Source organism: Ailuropoda melanoleuca, chromosome 10 (assembly GCF_002007445.2).
Source record: "Ailuropoda melanoleuca isolate Jingjing chromosome 10, ASM200744v2, whole genome shotgun sequence".
In the NCBI taxonomy this organism is placed as follows: domain Eukaryota; kingdom Metazoa; phylum Chordata; class Mammalia; order Carnivora; family Ursidae; genus Ailuropoda; species Ailuropoda melanoleuca.
The window spans coordinates 97,937,759-97,951,709 of NC_048227.1; the positions used below are offsets into that span (position 1 = coordinate 97,937,759).

General features: G+C 45.1%; 1 protein-coding gene across 3 annotated transcripts in view; it reads left to right on the forward strand.

Annotated features, from left to right (window-relative positions):
• SCAF8 (SR-related CTD associated factor 8) overlaps positions 1–13,951 on the forward strand; it is a 202,140-nt gene that overhangs the window by 155,493 nt on the left and 32,696 nt on the right. Inside the window, exon 22 of one of the 3 annotated variants that reach the window (XM_034669363.1) lies at positions 9,801–10,931. The exons of the other annotated variants lie outside the window; for them this stretch is intronic. The gene's annotated coding sequence lies outside the window, so the exon portion shown is untranslated. Of the gene's footprint in view, positions 1–9,800; positions 10,932–13,951 lie in introns of those variants that run through there. 3 annotated transcript variants of the gene reach the window in all.

The window sequence follows — 13,951 nt, forward strand, 5'->3', positions numbered from 1 at the left end:
AGCCTCTCGGAGCTGCTGCGCTCATCTGTGAGGTGGGCTTCGTGACGGCTGCTCGAAGGTCACGGATGGGAGTGAGGTCCTCATTTCCCCCCCTCCGCACTGCAGTGATAAGTCTGCAATCCCACTGTGGGCCCCTCGGCAGGATTTGCAAAGGCTGGCTGAGCTCAAGCAGTCATTTAAGGAAAAGGACAAATAGTTATGGGCAAGGTTGTCCAAAGAGGCAGGACTATATTCTCTGAAATGGCCAGAGAGGACACAGGCTTCTGATTGTGTTCAGTGGCAGGTGGTTGGAAAAGTAAGGAGCAGCTCCTTTTGAAGATATAAAAAGACAACTGAGAGGCCCCTGGTGGGCCCCGTCCAAACAACATGCAACTGCTGGCATTGGGGTCATGAGTTCGAGTCCCATGTTGGGCATAGAGGTTACTTAAAAAAAATCTTTCTTGAAAAGACAACTGAATTGCAAGCTTTTAACCAGTTGCCCGTGTCTCAAAATGGATGTATTTTTCTTGTTGCATAATACTTTTATCATAAATAGTTTACAGGCAGGGCCTACGCTCAAGTTCTCCTGAGACCTGTTGGAATTTTGTTTCCTTAGCTCTCCCTGTCTCCCAGCCAAGCCACTTATGCCAAGAATACCTAGCCCTGTCCTTGCCTTCAATCCAAATTTACCCTGCTTCCTAGTCTTTGGTGTAGACTCTGCTGGCCCATCCTTCTGCTGGACCCCAAGGAGTTTGTTTACTTTAACAGCTAACTTATCAATCCTATACAAATGATAAATGTACTAACACCCGAGAGGGTTTGGGGACCCTGTTTCTCAGTGTATATATGATGGGGGCAGAGAGAGAGAGAGACTTAAACAAGAAACTATTTAGAACCATCTTTATTCCTGACATTTTTTAGAACACTTACCACCGGATGGAAGAGGTGGTTTCCACTTGAATTATGATTTGTAAATCGGATCAAGCTTTCCTTTCATATGCATTATAATTTCAGGGAGGGATTCAGTTTTCCAAAATACGATGCTGAATGAAGAGCATTAGGTATCAGTGAAGAAAATAGCCCCTGGTTTCATAAGCAGAGAGTTTCGTTGTAGGGAACCCCCAGGAGTTCTGCATAGATCAGAGGGAGGCTGCATTGGTAGTGACCCCTCGTTGGACCTGACGCACTGATGCTGCTTAAGATTGCTGTAGCACGAGTCTTTCCAAACAGAAGTTGTAGATGTCAGATCAGTGGCTTTCCAACTCTATCCCAGGGTCTGTGAGGTGGGAGCGTGCAGGAGCCTACAAGGGCCTGGGCAGACCGGCTTCTGCCCCCCTGCTCGGCATTCATGTGTCTGATACGTTGGACGCTCACAGCTTGGAGCCAGGAAACTAATTATGAACTGATGTTTGCGTCCCTTAGCGTTCCTGGCTCTAACATGTATGCTGTCAGCTAGTCCAAGCTGACTCGTGGCATGTAATCACCTAGAGTCCTGCTAAGGCACAGATGTGAGTTAACCTTCACCGCAAGGCACGCAGGCAGCAACATGTCACTTTGCAGGGGAGCTGTGGCCCAGGTGACACCACCATCTGGGTCTCCACGTGGCCTTTTTCTACTCATTATTGCATTCCTGTTTTAGGGGAAATTGCATACTATCGTGGGATTTGTAATTTGGGGGTCTGGTAACATCTGAGCAGTATCCTTCTCTGATGTCGAAGGTCTTCTCTGAAAAGGCACAGGACTCTGGGCAGCTGGATGGAATGCCAGTGTCAAAGGCCAGGGAGTTATGAGATGTGTTTTGGTATGTTCCGTGAGCACACGAGGGAATTCTGTGTGGGAAACAGACGTGGTACACATCAGCTCTCAAACAGTGCAGCTGGAGAGATTTTCTTATCCCAAATCCTGGTCGACACTTCTGAGAAATATGACTATAGAAAGCAATTGCGATCCATATTTTTTTAAAAAGTTGTGTCCCATTCTACTCTGTGCTTTCACATTTGCCAAGATAGAGGTGTGTGAAACTGTGCTGCTGGTAGAAAAAGAGTATCTCCTGGTGGTTCATTAACTTGGGTCATGTTTGGAGTTTTCGGTGAGCTTGTTAAACAAGACACTGTGCCTTCCTGGAATCTATTATTCCGGTTAAAAAAATAAAAAGACATGCAATTCAAGTAGAGTGTTTCTGGCTGACGTCAGAGTTCCTGCTCAGTTACAGCCCAGGCTGGTGGCTGCTTGCGGTGCGGTAGCTGGTCCCAGTGCTCGCGCCACGGTTTAGGGGTAAAGGCGACCCCGCTTGCTGTATTTGCTGCTGCCCCATCGTGCTCATTGTGTGGAGCTGGAGCCCTACTGCCCATCTTAGTTTGGTTTTTAAGATTTTATTTATTTATTTTAGAGAGAGAGAGAGAGAGAGGACAGGCGGGGAGAGGCAGAGGGGGAAGGAGAAAGAATCTCAAGCAGACTCCATACTGAGCACAGCACCCTACACGGGGCTCGATCCCACGACTGCGAGATCGTGACCTGGGCTGAAACCGACTGAGCCACCCAGGCGCCCCAGTGCACATGAGAGAATGACTGGGCTATGAAGACAAATGCATGCAGCTCAGATAACTTACTAAACAGGCATGCACGTGTTTCCTGGTTATGCTCTTCCAACCGCACATGCAGGGTAATAGTCTCTCTCCCTTTTTTTTTCTTTTAATTTCACTCACTTAACCTTCTGGTGGTTCTTTTAAACAGAAAATTCCCGATTTTAACTCTTTATTCTAGATAAGGAGATAAAGCGTAGACACAGAAAGGAAAGATCTGATGCAGGCATGGCTGAGTCCACTCCAGGGGCAGCCTGCGGATGTGGCAGAGCTCCTTCAGAGCTCGCCGTCCTGAGAAACTCCAATGGTCATCTTTCCTGGGGTTGCATTTTCTGGCATCCAAGAAAAGTGAGTGGCTTGTCATTTCCTTGATTAAGTCATATCAATTCTTTGCCACTAATTCAGTTTGCAAATTAGTTTCTGCAGCTATTAAAAAAAAAAAAGAAAAGAAAAGCATCTGCTCAACTGGGTGGCCATACAGTCTCTCCAATTCAGTTGTGATGACAGCTGAGGACACCAGATTGAGTTTGCTTTAAGCAAACTGGATATATGAAAATTGAAATTTAAAAAAAAATGGATGATTGTTCACTTTTCAAAAGATTTCTTTGCCTTATGAAAAAGATTACAATAGGATTTCTTTAAAAAAAGATTTTATTTATTTATTTGAGAGAGAGAGAATGAGCAGTGGGGAGGGACAGAAGGAGACAGAAAAAGAGAAGCAGACTCCTTACTGAGCAGGAAGCCCGATGCAGGGCTCGATCCCAGGACCCTGGGATCATGACCTGAGCTGAAGGCAGATGCTTAACCGACTGAGCCACCCAGGCGTCCCTTACTTTTAAAATTATTAAAAATTTGTTATCTGATGGGTTCAAGTTTTCTAAATAAATATTAATAGTTTTTTCTCCAGCCTGCGAGGGAGGATGAATACACCCTACTAGTGACCATTGGAACGTGCCAAATTAAAACCGAGGGCAGTACATCCTGCGACCTGCCCGTCATTAATCTTACGGTGTCTGTTCTTGGAAACCCAAAGTCAAGCCTCTTAACCATTAAGCTAGAAGAGCTGCCTAAAGCAAGCTCCCGTGTAAAATTCGTTCGCGTTTAGCATCTGCCCCGAGCCTAGAGCCTGCGTGTAGTTGAGATGCTTCGACTGCCAAGGGGACACGTGTCACAGGGCTGTTTCTTATTCCGGAAGGTCTAGGTGATTGGAGGTGTAGCAAGTAGTCTGTTAGACTTGCAGGATGGCACTCAGTTTATCTCATCAACATTCCTTCTGCCCTTCGCGGAGGAGCCGTTGAGAAGCCCTGTGCCAAGGAGTGGGGCTCTGACAACAGCAGAGATGGACCTTGCCGTGGCTTGCATGGAGCCTGAGTCTGCTTTCCCTTCCTGCAAACATGGCGGTCTGTCTTAAGGCTATAGAATGGTGCCTTGGATAACTTGCGCTTTTCTTCTTTCTCTTTCTGCTTCTGGTCTTCTCCCCCTGCCCCCACCCAAGTTCAAAGCTGGGTGTCAGAGTGAAGACGTATCAGGTCATCTGTGAGTTGTTAACAGAGATCCTTGTTTTCTTTTTGTCTCAACAAGGGCATATACTTTGAATTTTTAAAAAAATTTAGGTGTACTCACTGTCGTGAGTTCGAGCCTTGTGTTGGGCTCCTGCTGGGTGTGGAGTTTATTTAAATACACACACACACACACACACACACACACACACACTGATTGCTAGTTACTTGTGGTGACTGTCTCCTCCAAGTAGGAATGGCACAGAGAGAGAATGCCAAGAAGAGGAAGAAGGGGGTAGTAGGCTGGTTGTTGGGGGTGGGGTGGAGAAGGGAAGGATCCTGACTCCATAACGGCCAGAGCGTGTGGCCGGTGGAATCACTGATACCCTGATCCATGAGAAAGGTCAGGGGCTCAGTCTGTCACAGAGGAGCTCAGAGTCAAGGATAGGAGGGAGAAGATGATGATGGGAGCAGAGCTCTCCCAGGCATATGGACCAAGGGAGGCCAGTGACTGGGCCCTGGCCACTTGAGAAGGCCTCGTAGAGGAGGCAGCTGTCGAGTGTCTTCAGTGGCTGACAAGCAGTCTCAAGGTAGAAAAGAAAGGAACAGCATTCCAGGCAGAGGGACTGAAAACCTTCAGCCTCACTCCTATAATGTAAGAACAGGTGAGCATCTGTGCTCTGCCGTCTGTCGCCAGGGCTCCCCGAGAACGTGGTGGCAGAAGGGAGAATCCATATCCTTCCTGCCTCCTCTCTGATACACACTTCGCACGTAGCGCCTCACTTAGTCCCTACAGTTGCCTCAGTGGGCGGTATGAATCCCCATGTACAGTTGTGGAAACTCACAGTACCCCAAGAGTTGCCCACCCTGTAAAAAGCAGAATCAGAGACGCAATCCTGCTGGGTCAGTTCCGGAGCGCACCCTTTCACCGGTAAGCTCAACTGCTTCTCCTGTAGACGAGCTCACGGGGAGGGTTTGGCCACGTCCCATGTCTGCACCCTTCCACTGGTTCACAGGACATTGGCCTTCACCACCTATGGGAACAGCTCAGTCTGTGATGGTCTGGAAGTCTGTTATATTTGGATCATTCAAAAGTCTATGTTATATTTGGAACATTCATGCCAAATGGCATCATTTTCCAGGATATAATATCTGAGATATTTGAATTAAATGAGTAAAGGACATTATAGGACATACAGTGTTTTGTAGGACAAAAGACCAGAATGTCATCTAGATTCCCAATCTTTGTGTGGCCCCTGAGCAAATGGGAGACCTCTGAGCTTCAGTTTTTTAATGTTTAGAATGAGAATTTTGTGCCCTGCAATTCCTAAGGTCTGTTTTAGCACTAATATGATGGTTCTGTTACGTCGGAATTAAGTATGTGCAAAGATTATGCACAAGTATGCACAATGCGTGTGTGGATATGATGTAGGAAAGAAAACATGATCTCAGTTTAATAAAGGAGCCCTGGGTATCCCCCATCATAGAGATAAACTTCCCTAATAGGGAATAATTGCGTTTATTTTATTTTAATTATTCTTACACTTGGTACTTGGAAAGACTCGACCTCGTACTGTTCTAATCTAATGGGACATCACTCCACACATTTTAAGTAGGTTTTTAACTACAGAACAATGAAACATTAGCAAATGATGTTAGAACATGTCTGCACACACTGATGCTTTCAGATCCGTGCCAGCCGTCCTGCTCCCATATGGGCTGACCAGACGGATCAGCTGGACGAGGCAGATTGGGGTCTGGCATCCATGAATAACTCTGGCACTCTCCGTTGGACATGGCAGGACAGGCTGGCTGAGGCTTGGATCTGGGAGTCTGTTTGCAGGGGCCTAGTTTTCTTGGTATTTCTCCATCACCTCCTTAGTTAGCCCCCTGGTGATGAATCCAATGTATTCACGCTGGAACAGACTACACTCTGGGTAGGTTTTCTGTGGCTGGCTTCGTAATCTCACGCCTCCTCCTTTTGGAGACGTGACAAGGGCAGTGAATTCTGGTTGGGCAGCTTGGCTGATCACTGGCAGCTCTGAGGACAGTTTTGCTGAGGAAGAATGAAGGAGATTAATTAAAAAGGGGTCAGAGCCTCTCTATAGATTATCTTTCTCAATTGTAATTTGGAAACGATTCTTCAGGCCTTAGGCATTTGCAGCCTGCTAATGGGTCATTTGGAAATCAGGACACATTTACTTTGAGATGGTAAAATGTGAAATAGACCACAAAGCCTTTACGTTGTAATTGAAGTGAAGTGAATTTCTGTTTGTCCATGCAGCTGGCCTGCCTGGGGTGGGTTTTCTGAGGAGACACCCTGCCTGGTCCTTACTCCTTCCCTCTTCTGCCACCCCTATAAGTGACCTGGAGACCTGGCCACTGTTTCTAGAACGGGTTTACTTCCTTACTGTTTCTGCAAGTAAGAAAGGATATGGCTGTTCTGGAAACGGGTGGGTGTCCCCTGCTGTCCTGGTCACCAATAGCCCCTCATCAGCAGTCCGGCATGTGGGTCAAAATACAGGGTGGCCATTTGCATGTCTGGTAGCCCAGATGTATCTGGGGGTGAAGCAACCTGTCAGAGGAAAGGTGTAAGATAAATTGGGATCAGGCACATTTCGCTTGAAGTCCATCTCTGACATCTTATGTCACCTTGGCTAGGTCACTTAACCTCTTTGAACCTCAGTTTTCTGGTTTGCAACGTGGGATTAATGAAACTGTCTGCTTTGCAGGGCTGTTTGCATCGATTAAGTGAGGCGTGTATGTAAGTTACCAGGAACCAGCAGACCCCGCCCCCCACCAGGCTGGAGAAGGACACCTCCATGTGCATTTGCCTTCATTATGCCCATTTTCTAAAGGAATGATTGCATTTCAAAATTAAGTTGCAGCAAATACATCATTAATGGCAACTTGAGCTGGAGAAAACTGGTTCTAGAACTTGTACAATTGCCTTCAACTATTACCTCCAGGCACTGCTGTGTCTCAGTTTATTTAAAAAAAAAAAAGTCATCTTTGGTGCCATGTTCTCATTGACAAGTGGGGGTTTTGGCCTTCTACTCTTTACTGTGAAATTATAGCCGTTCTTAAGGGGGAGAGTGAAGCCCCCTGGTAACTGTGAACAGACTGAGGGTCTGCTCAGCCACAGATCTGTGGAGCCGCCGGGTGTCCTTTTTTTGTGACAAGGCTTTAGATAGAGCAGTTTGTGTTGGTTTTGACACTTCAAGACGGATCTCCATGGCACATACAGACACTTGGGCTAAGTGGTCCAGAATACACCAGAACGGCACACGTGGTGAATGTTAAGAGCAGGAGCTGTGGAATTAAAGCCCTCGTGGCTTGAGACCCCGCTCTGCTCTTTGCCACGTGACACGGGGCCAGACACGTGTTCAAACCTCAGTTTCGTCCTGGAGACAGTCAGATCTGTCGTGCGAGGCAGGCTTCACAAGGCACTTAATGGGCGAGGGGTAATGGTAGCAACAAAACCAGGTAGAAGAGATGAATCATAATCATAAATAATGAATTCGCTGATATTCAGTGTCACTAGCCAGAGACACCGCGTGGAGAAGTGCCAGCACTGGCCAGGGAATCGGGACCTGGTTCTCACTCCTGCTCGGTGGCTTGGCCACTCGCATTCCCAGGTGACACTGGGCAAGGCACCTAAGCCCTCAGATCGTGGCTGCTCCACGTGTAGGCTGGGTCCCCTGTTAAAATAAGAGCCAGAGAGTCCATAGACGTGAAGGCGCTTTGCTAACGAAAGCGGTCTCGGGGCTCTGGGACCATTATCTCCACCTCTGAATTGTTACTTGCACGAGTACCTGATGGTTACTTGTTAATACTTACCTTTTTCAGTGCTGGCTCATTTCACATGCTCTGATAGCAAGTCCATCGGTACTTCGGTATCTGCCTCCCCGAAACGCACAGGCATAGAAATACTTGCCAGAATCCCATGAAAAATGTACTGTTTGCTTATTCAAGTTGAATTGTCAAGACACAGCTATTTACTTCTCTTACTTGTCAACAAAAGCCGCAGAAATTGAGTCTGTGCTGGTGTGTATGTGCATGTTAGATCACTTTCAGATGTCCGCACCCTACAATTTGAGTAAATCGGTGTCTTTTTCGTTTTGTTCCCCAGTGTGGTCTTGGTGCCTTTTACTACACAGATGCTGATTTCCTCTGGACAACAACCCTATCCTGTTACGACCTGGCAAATCTCACCCAGATTTGGGGAGACGGCTCTGTTACTTTAGGATTGTAGCTACTGAGAGTCAAGATGGAGCTGATTTTCATTGTCGTTTTCTCCTGAGTAGCGTTTAAGTCAGCATTTGAAGGATCAGTGCATTAGCAAAACACCTAGAATAATCCCACGTCATAGATGATATTTTGGTGCCTGTTTTGTTTTGTGTGGGTCGTTCACACATTTCGGAGTTGTGTCTCCCCTTGTGCCAAACACACAGTAGAAGGATGAAAACTTATTCTGCATTTTTCTTACCACACATCACAGCCGGGATGCCCTCAAAAAGCAATATCATAATATGATATAGTAATATGATAGAATACTAATAAACGGTTGTTTTGGCACCGTCTAAGTTTTGCCAGCCACAGAGGCGTAAAGATCAAATCCAAATGAATAAAAATAGTTTTTCAGTTGCTGAAACTTACCATTTTGTTATTAATGGGAACTAATTGCCCGAAATTTCCAAATATTAAACCTAATTCCTGGTTGTACCTCTAGCATCTATGAAAGTTCCATGAAACTTTCCAGCCCCAATTCATTATCGTTTTAACAAGGGATGGTGAGGTCATTTGGCATCGTGGTTGAAAGCATCAGTTTTAGGGTCAGACCTCCTGAGTCCTGACCTCACCCCTGCAACGTGTGCCGCGGCAAAGCTACTAGTTGCAAGTACTTCAGCTCAGCCAGCTGGCTGGATTGTGTGGCTACGTAGTCTGATCTTACAGAAGGCTTCCGCGGTATCTACTTCTTTAATGCGTTCTTCAGCTTATATATAATTGTTTCTCAATTTAAGAACACCAGCAGGTACCTCCCCCACCCCACCAAAGACACTTCCTAGATCTTAAGACAGCAAAAGACGTGGAAATGTGTATTTTCAGAAGTTTACACCCATATAGCTTAATCCCATCCTCACTTAAGATTTTAATTGACTTCATACACTAACAGTTATTTTGCAACTTGTCTGCTCGTTCCGCTGGTTCAAAACTCCCAGCAGAACGTTAGGACCCTAGCATGCCAGGTTTAGGTATTTTGTAAGCCTAACCACTGCCAAGGACTGGAATGGTTATACTGGGCTATGCTCTGTATGGAGCTATGGAGGCAGGACCCCCACAGAGCCATGAATGGGGTTGGATTGGCCTTCTTTTTAGAACTCATCCACTGAGGTCATCTTAGTCTATACGTGAAGGAGTGAAGGCCCAGTGAAGGTGATGTTGTTAGTTACTGGCGGAATCACGACTGGAGTCTGGGCTTTCTGCCTTCCAGGACAGGGGTTTCTCCTGAGTAATTCCAGCGTGAGGAGAGAGATGAACACTGCATACCCTGGTTCATCCCGCTGTCGAGGAAGAAGACATGGGACTTTAGAGCACAGAAATTCATCAAACATTGAAACGTTTGCTGTTGTATTGACACCATCTCTTCTTTAGGAATTATTTTGGAAAAAAAAAACAAAACTAGGAAAAGTTATTCCGTTGACCAGTGATGACCAGTTATTGTTCCTTTTGTCAACAGGCAAGATGATGAATGAAGTTCTGGCAGCTTCCTGTGTCCCAGGCCTTGTAGAAATAAATGAGACGTGCTTCAAAGTTCTAATGTGCATCACATCGGATCTTGTTTAAGGAAGCGTTAAAAGGAACCCGCCGTTCCCTATTGAGAAGGCTCTGTGCTCTCAGGCATTGTTTCTGATTGAATCCAGAGGTTGCAAGCGTGCCTCCCTGTATTACCTGTTGGAGCAGGTTTAATTTTATAAATTTTAAACACAAACTCTATGAGTTTCCAGTTCATAATTGTTCGTTTTGAGGATGCACTCAGATGAACAGTGTCGCATCTGTAAGAGATATGCACTTCCGCAGGACCCGAACGGACTGGAATATAAATGGCAACAAACCCATCGGTAGCATCATCCAGTACGAGTGATGGAAAGGGCAGATGGCGAGGAGACCCTTCGGAGGGGGGAAAAGTCAGACTTGGAGTTGGAGCTACAGATTATTAGAACCATAGTGTTGGTAAACCATGGCTTTTTTCTTGAACACAACGTGCATAGACTGTAGTTCTTGGCTGGTGACTTAAATCTATTAGGAGTCACCTCCTTGGACCTCTCAAGCTTCGAAAGTCTTGAGCTTTCATGGAAAAAAATCCATGCAGCTTCGAGGAAATCCAGGGTGCAAGATAGTCTTCCAGGTATTCCGTTCCAGTCTTCAGTGTCCTGTTATTACAAATAGCAAGTACCCAGGTGGCAGATGAGAAGTCTAGTGGGAGAGGAAGGAAATGACATTGAACGGGCATATTACATTGTATTGTACACATACTTTATAAGTACATTTCTTATTAGCTTCTTATTCAGGCAGAGATTATAAAAGTTTGCTGCAAGTGTCCAGACCAGGATTTTGTGTTTTGGAAATTATCAGTGTTCACAAGACCTGCAGGGAAAAAAAAAAAAAAAACAATGACAAAAACTCAGATAAGAGCACTCTTTACACCTAAAAGAATATTTTTATCATTCTTTTCTTTGTTTTGGCTCTGTCACAAATTAAAGTACTTGGAATGCGATAGTCTGTGGTCTCTTGAAATGGAATCAATGAGAACCTGACACTTTCACAGGATGCTGTCACTTTGGACATTCATAATAAAATTTGAAACTAATTTTGGTTGTTAGTCATTTACTTGGTCTTGGAGCTCAGCGTATCTTCCATGCTATGTCTTTGCCTCGCGGCCAAGCCATTTCTATGGCCCTGTATCTAGACAGAGAGCTGCATGCATGGTTTGGGTCTTTCAGTCTCTTGCCCTGAATTGCTGTTGATTTCTCGATTTGCACAACCAGCCTTTGTGATTCGTTGAAAGGCTGAGCTATTTACGAGTGCCAAGGTCGTTTTGATTGTGCATTCTACAACATGGATCAAGGATGATTTCCTCCTCAGATATATTATACCTTCGCTTTCTTCCGTTTCTGACTATCCTGTATTTTCTGTTAAATGGATTATAATATAATCATAACATATTTTGATTCTATTTTCTAGTAAATAAGTCGAAAATTGGAGAAGGCCGTGGGTCACATAACCACAGCTACAGGCCTTCTTGTTTGACTCTCTGCTCAGTATTTTAGAGTATTTTTGTGCGTTCCTCAATATTCTAGTAAGAAACTTCAAAACTCCAAAGAAATCCAAACCTGTGAGCCTATTCAGAAAACTCGGACCTTGCTCTGCCCTGAAATTGATAGGGAAATAAGAAAAGGTCCCTTTCCTTTTACTCTTTGATAAGTAAACGGGCAGATACCACGCTCAGCTAGCTCCCTGCTCCCACCGCACCTGCCCCCCCCCCCCGCAAAAGGAACAGCCTGGATTTGGGGATTCTTTGGCCATTCTAGTGTATCTATAAGCAAATGATCTTGGAATTCTCAAGTTAGAGAAAAAAGACAAACAGAAGATTCTGGGGCTCTTTTCTGTGGATGGGGTAGGAGAGGAAAAGGTAGGAGAGTGAACAAGCCTAAGAGTAGGGTCATTCCTTCAGAACGGAGTTATGCGCAATCCTCGTTCCCGGGAGGTCTAAACTCCCAGGGTGGTGGGGGGAGGGGCACCGTGGTAGAGGGCAGAGGTTGAGCTTTTGTTCCCCGGATGAATTCCCGTTTCCAAAGTCTCTGTCACCCTCTGCCTGAGCATCTGGGCAAAGCTCTCTTTGTGCATCAGCGTGAATATTGAACAGTCCTCCCTCCCTCCTGTCTGCAGCAAAGGAACGCTTTCAAAAAAAAAAAAATCTTGAGCTAGATTTTAAAATCGTATTAGGTGACTTTGACAAACTGAAGCTATTTGGTGTTTACACAATTAGAAAGAATCATCGATGTGGGTTGTTTGGTTTATAAGTAAATGCTGGCCTCTCCCTCGAATTCTAATACGGAGATCTCATGCAAATGAGATGGTCTCAAGCAATTCCTTCGCGGTTAATAAATTCTTCAGAGAGGAAGAAAACCTGAAGCATGTGCTTCAGGACGGTCTCTGCTCAGGAATTGCACATAGATGATTACTTTTATCGAAAACAATTTGTGTTTTACATGATTTAGGGATACAAGCAGTTAAGAAAGTGGTTAAGTTTGATACTTTAGAAGAAAGCCCCTTTTCATTCCTTATTCGTAATTTCCCTAAATCCACTATTACTTAATCCAATTTTTTAAATTGGGGAAGATTCCACACGATTGTGGCTGGCATCCAATCGCATCCTTTTTCCGGCTTGCCTTTCAGAGGGCTGCTTGAGGGTCTCCAGGAGACGAACTCCTGCGGTGTTGTCACGGGGCCAGATGTATTATTTTATAGATACTTACTGTACCTTTTAGTATCTGTGAGAAGCTTATGTTTACTTCTCTTATTTCTTCTCTGAGACACATGTCTCTTTAAGCATTTTTTAAAGTTTTATTTATTTAGAGAGAGAGAGAGAGGGAGAGTGAGCTCCAGCGAGCATGGGGGAAGGGCAGAGGGAGACAGAGTCTGAAGGAGACCTTGCCCCCCCACCAAGCGCAGAGCCTGACACACAGGGCTCCCTCTCATGACCCTGAGATCACGATCTGAGCCTAAGAGTCCGACTCTTAACTGACTGCGCCACCCAGGTGCCCCCTCAAAGCATTTTTAAAAATCTCATAGAAAAAGACTTTACCCATGGGCTATAAGGAAATAAACTAAAGCTCATTTTCACACATTCTTGTGTTATTGCAAAAGTAAATTATCTTTTAATCAAAAAATATACAAACATCATATGACTCCTCTTAGAAACAACTTAGGAAAGGAGATTATAAACTAGAAGAAAATACATGTACATGATATCATCTAAACTTTTTTTATATACAAGGTCAAACACTGCTCAAATAAATTTTCTAAAGAGCTATTATATACAATATTAATACAAATTTTAAAATCCACCAAAGGATCCATATTTCTAGAAATAAACATGGCTTTCAGATGGCTTAGACCGTCAGTATACACAATTGGGAAGGACCTTGACGGCACCTTTTGTAAATTTTGCCTGAGTGATCATGGGTGAGGGCAAGACTGTTAGTGAATGGAAGTAATTGCTATTCAGAAGATTTTTTTAAAAAAATTTCTAATGAAGACGGGGCCAAATTCTTATTTATATGATCCTAAAGGATGCTTCATGAAGAGTTGCATTCATATTTAAAGGTCCTCACACACCCCCCACCTCATGTCAGGTGTCAAGTTGAATAAAGAGCCCCAGCTAACAGATACCCACGGGCACCTCCCTCATTCTCATTACATTGTTCCCATCCCTTTATTACTGACAAAAAAAAGGGAAAAGGCTGATGAAGAAAAGGAAGTCATTTTTGCCAGAAATGTCCATGTTATAAGAGTTTTGTTTTGCCCTTGTAGACATAAGCACACAGGCTTGCGTACACCTCATGGGACTGGAGGCCATAGCAGGGTGACCAGAATCCACTCAGGTCATGAAGAAACATAGCTTCCAAAGATGTGGCCAGCTGGGGAGACCGCAGGGAAGGAGAGACGAGTCTGGGCTTCTGCCACAAGACCCGGGGATCTCCCGCCCAGAAAGGGATCAGCAGCCCCAGGTCAAGACCCTCATCTCTGTGTGGGAGGCCTGGCCACAACCGAGGCCCCGTCCCTTTCACACCCTCTGACTCCAGCCCCCGAGTCTGGCTTTTTATT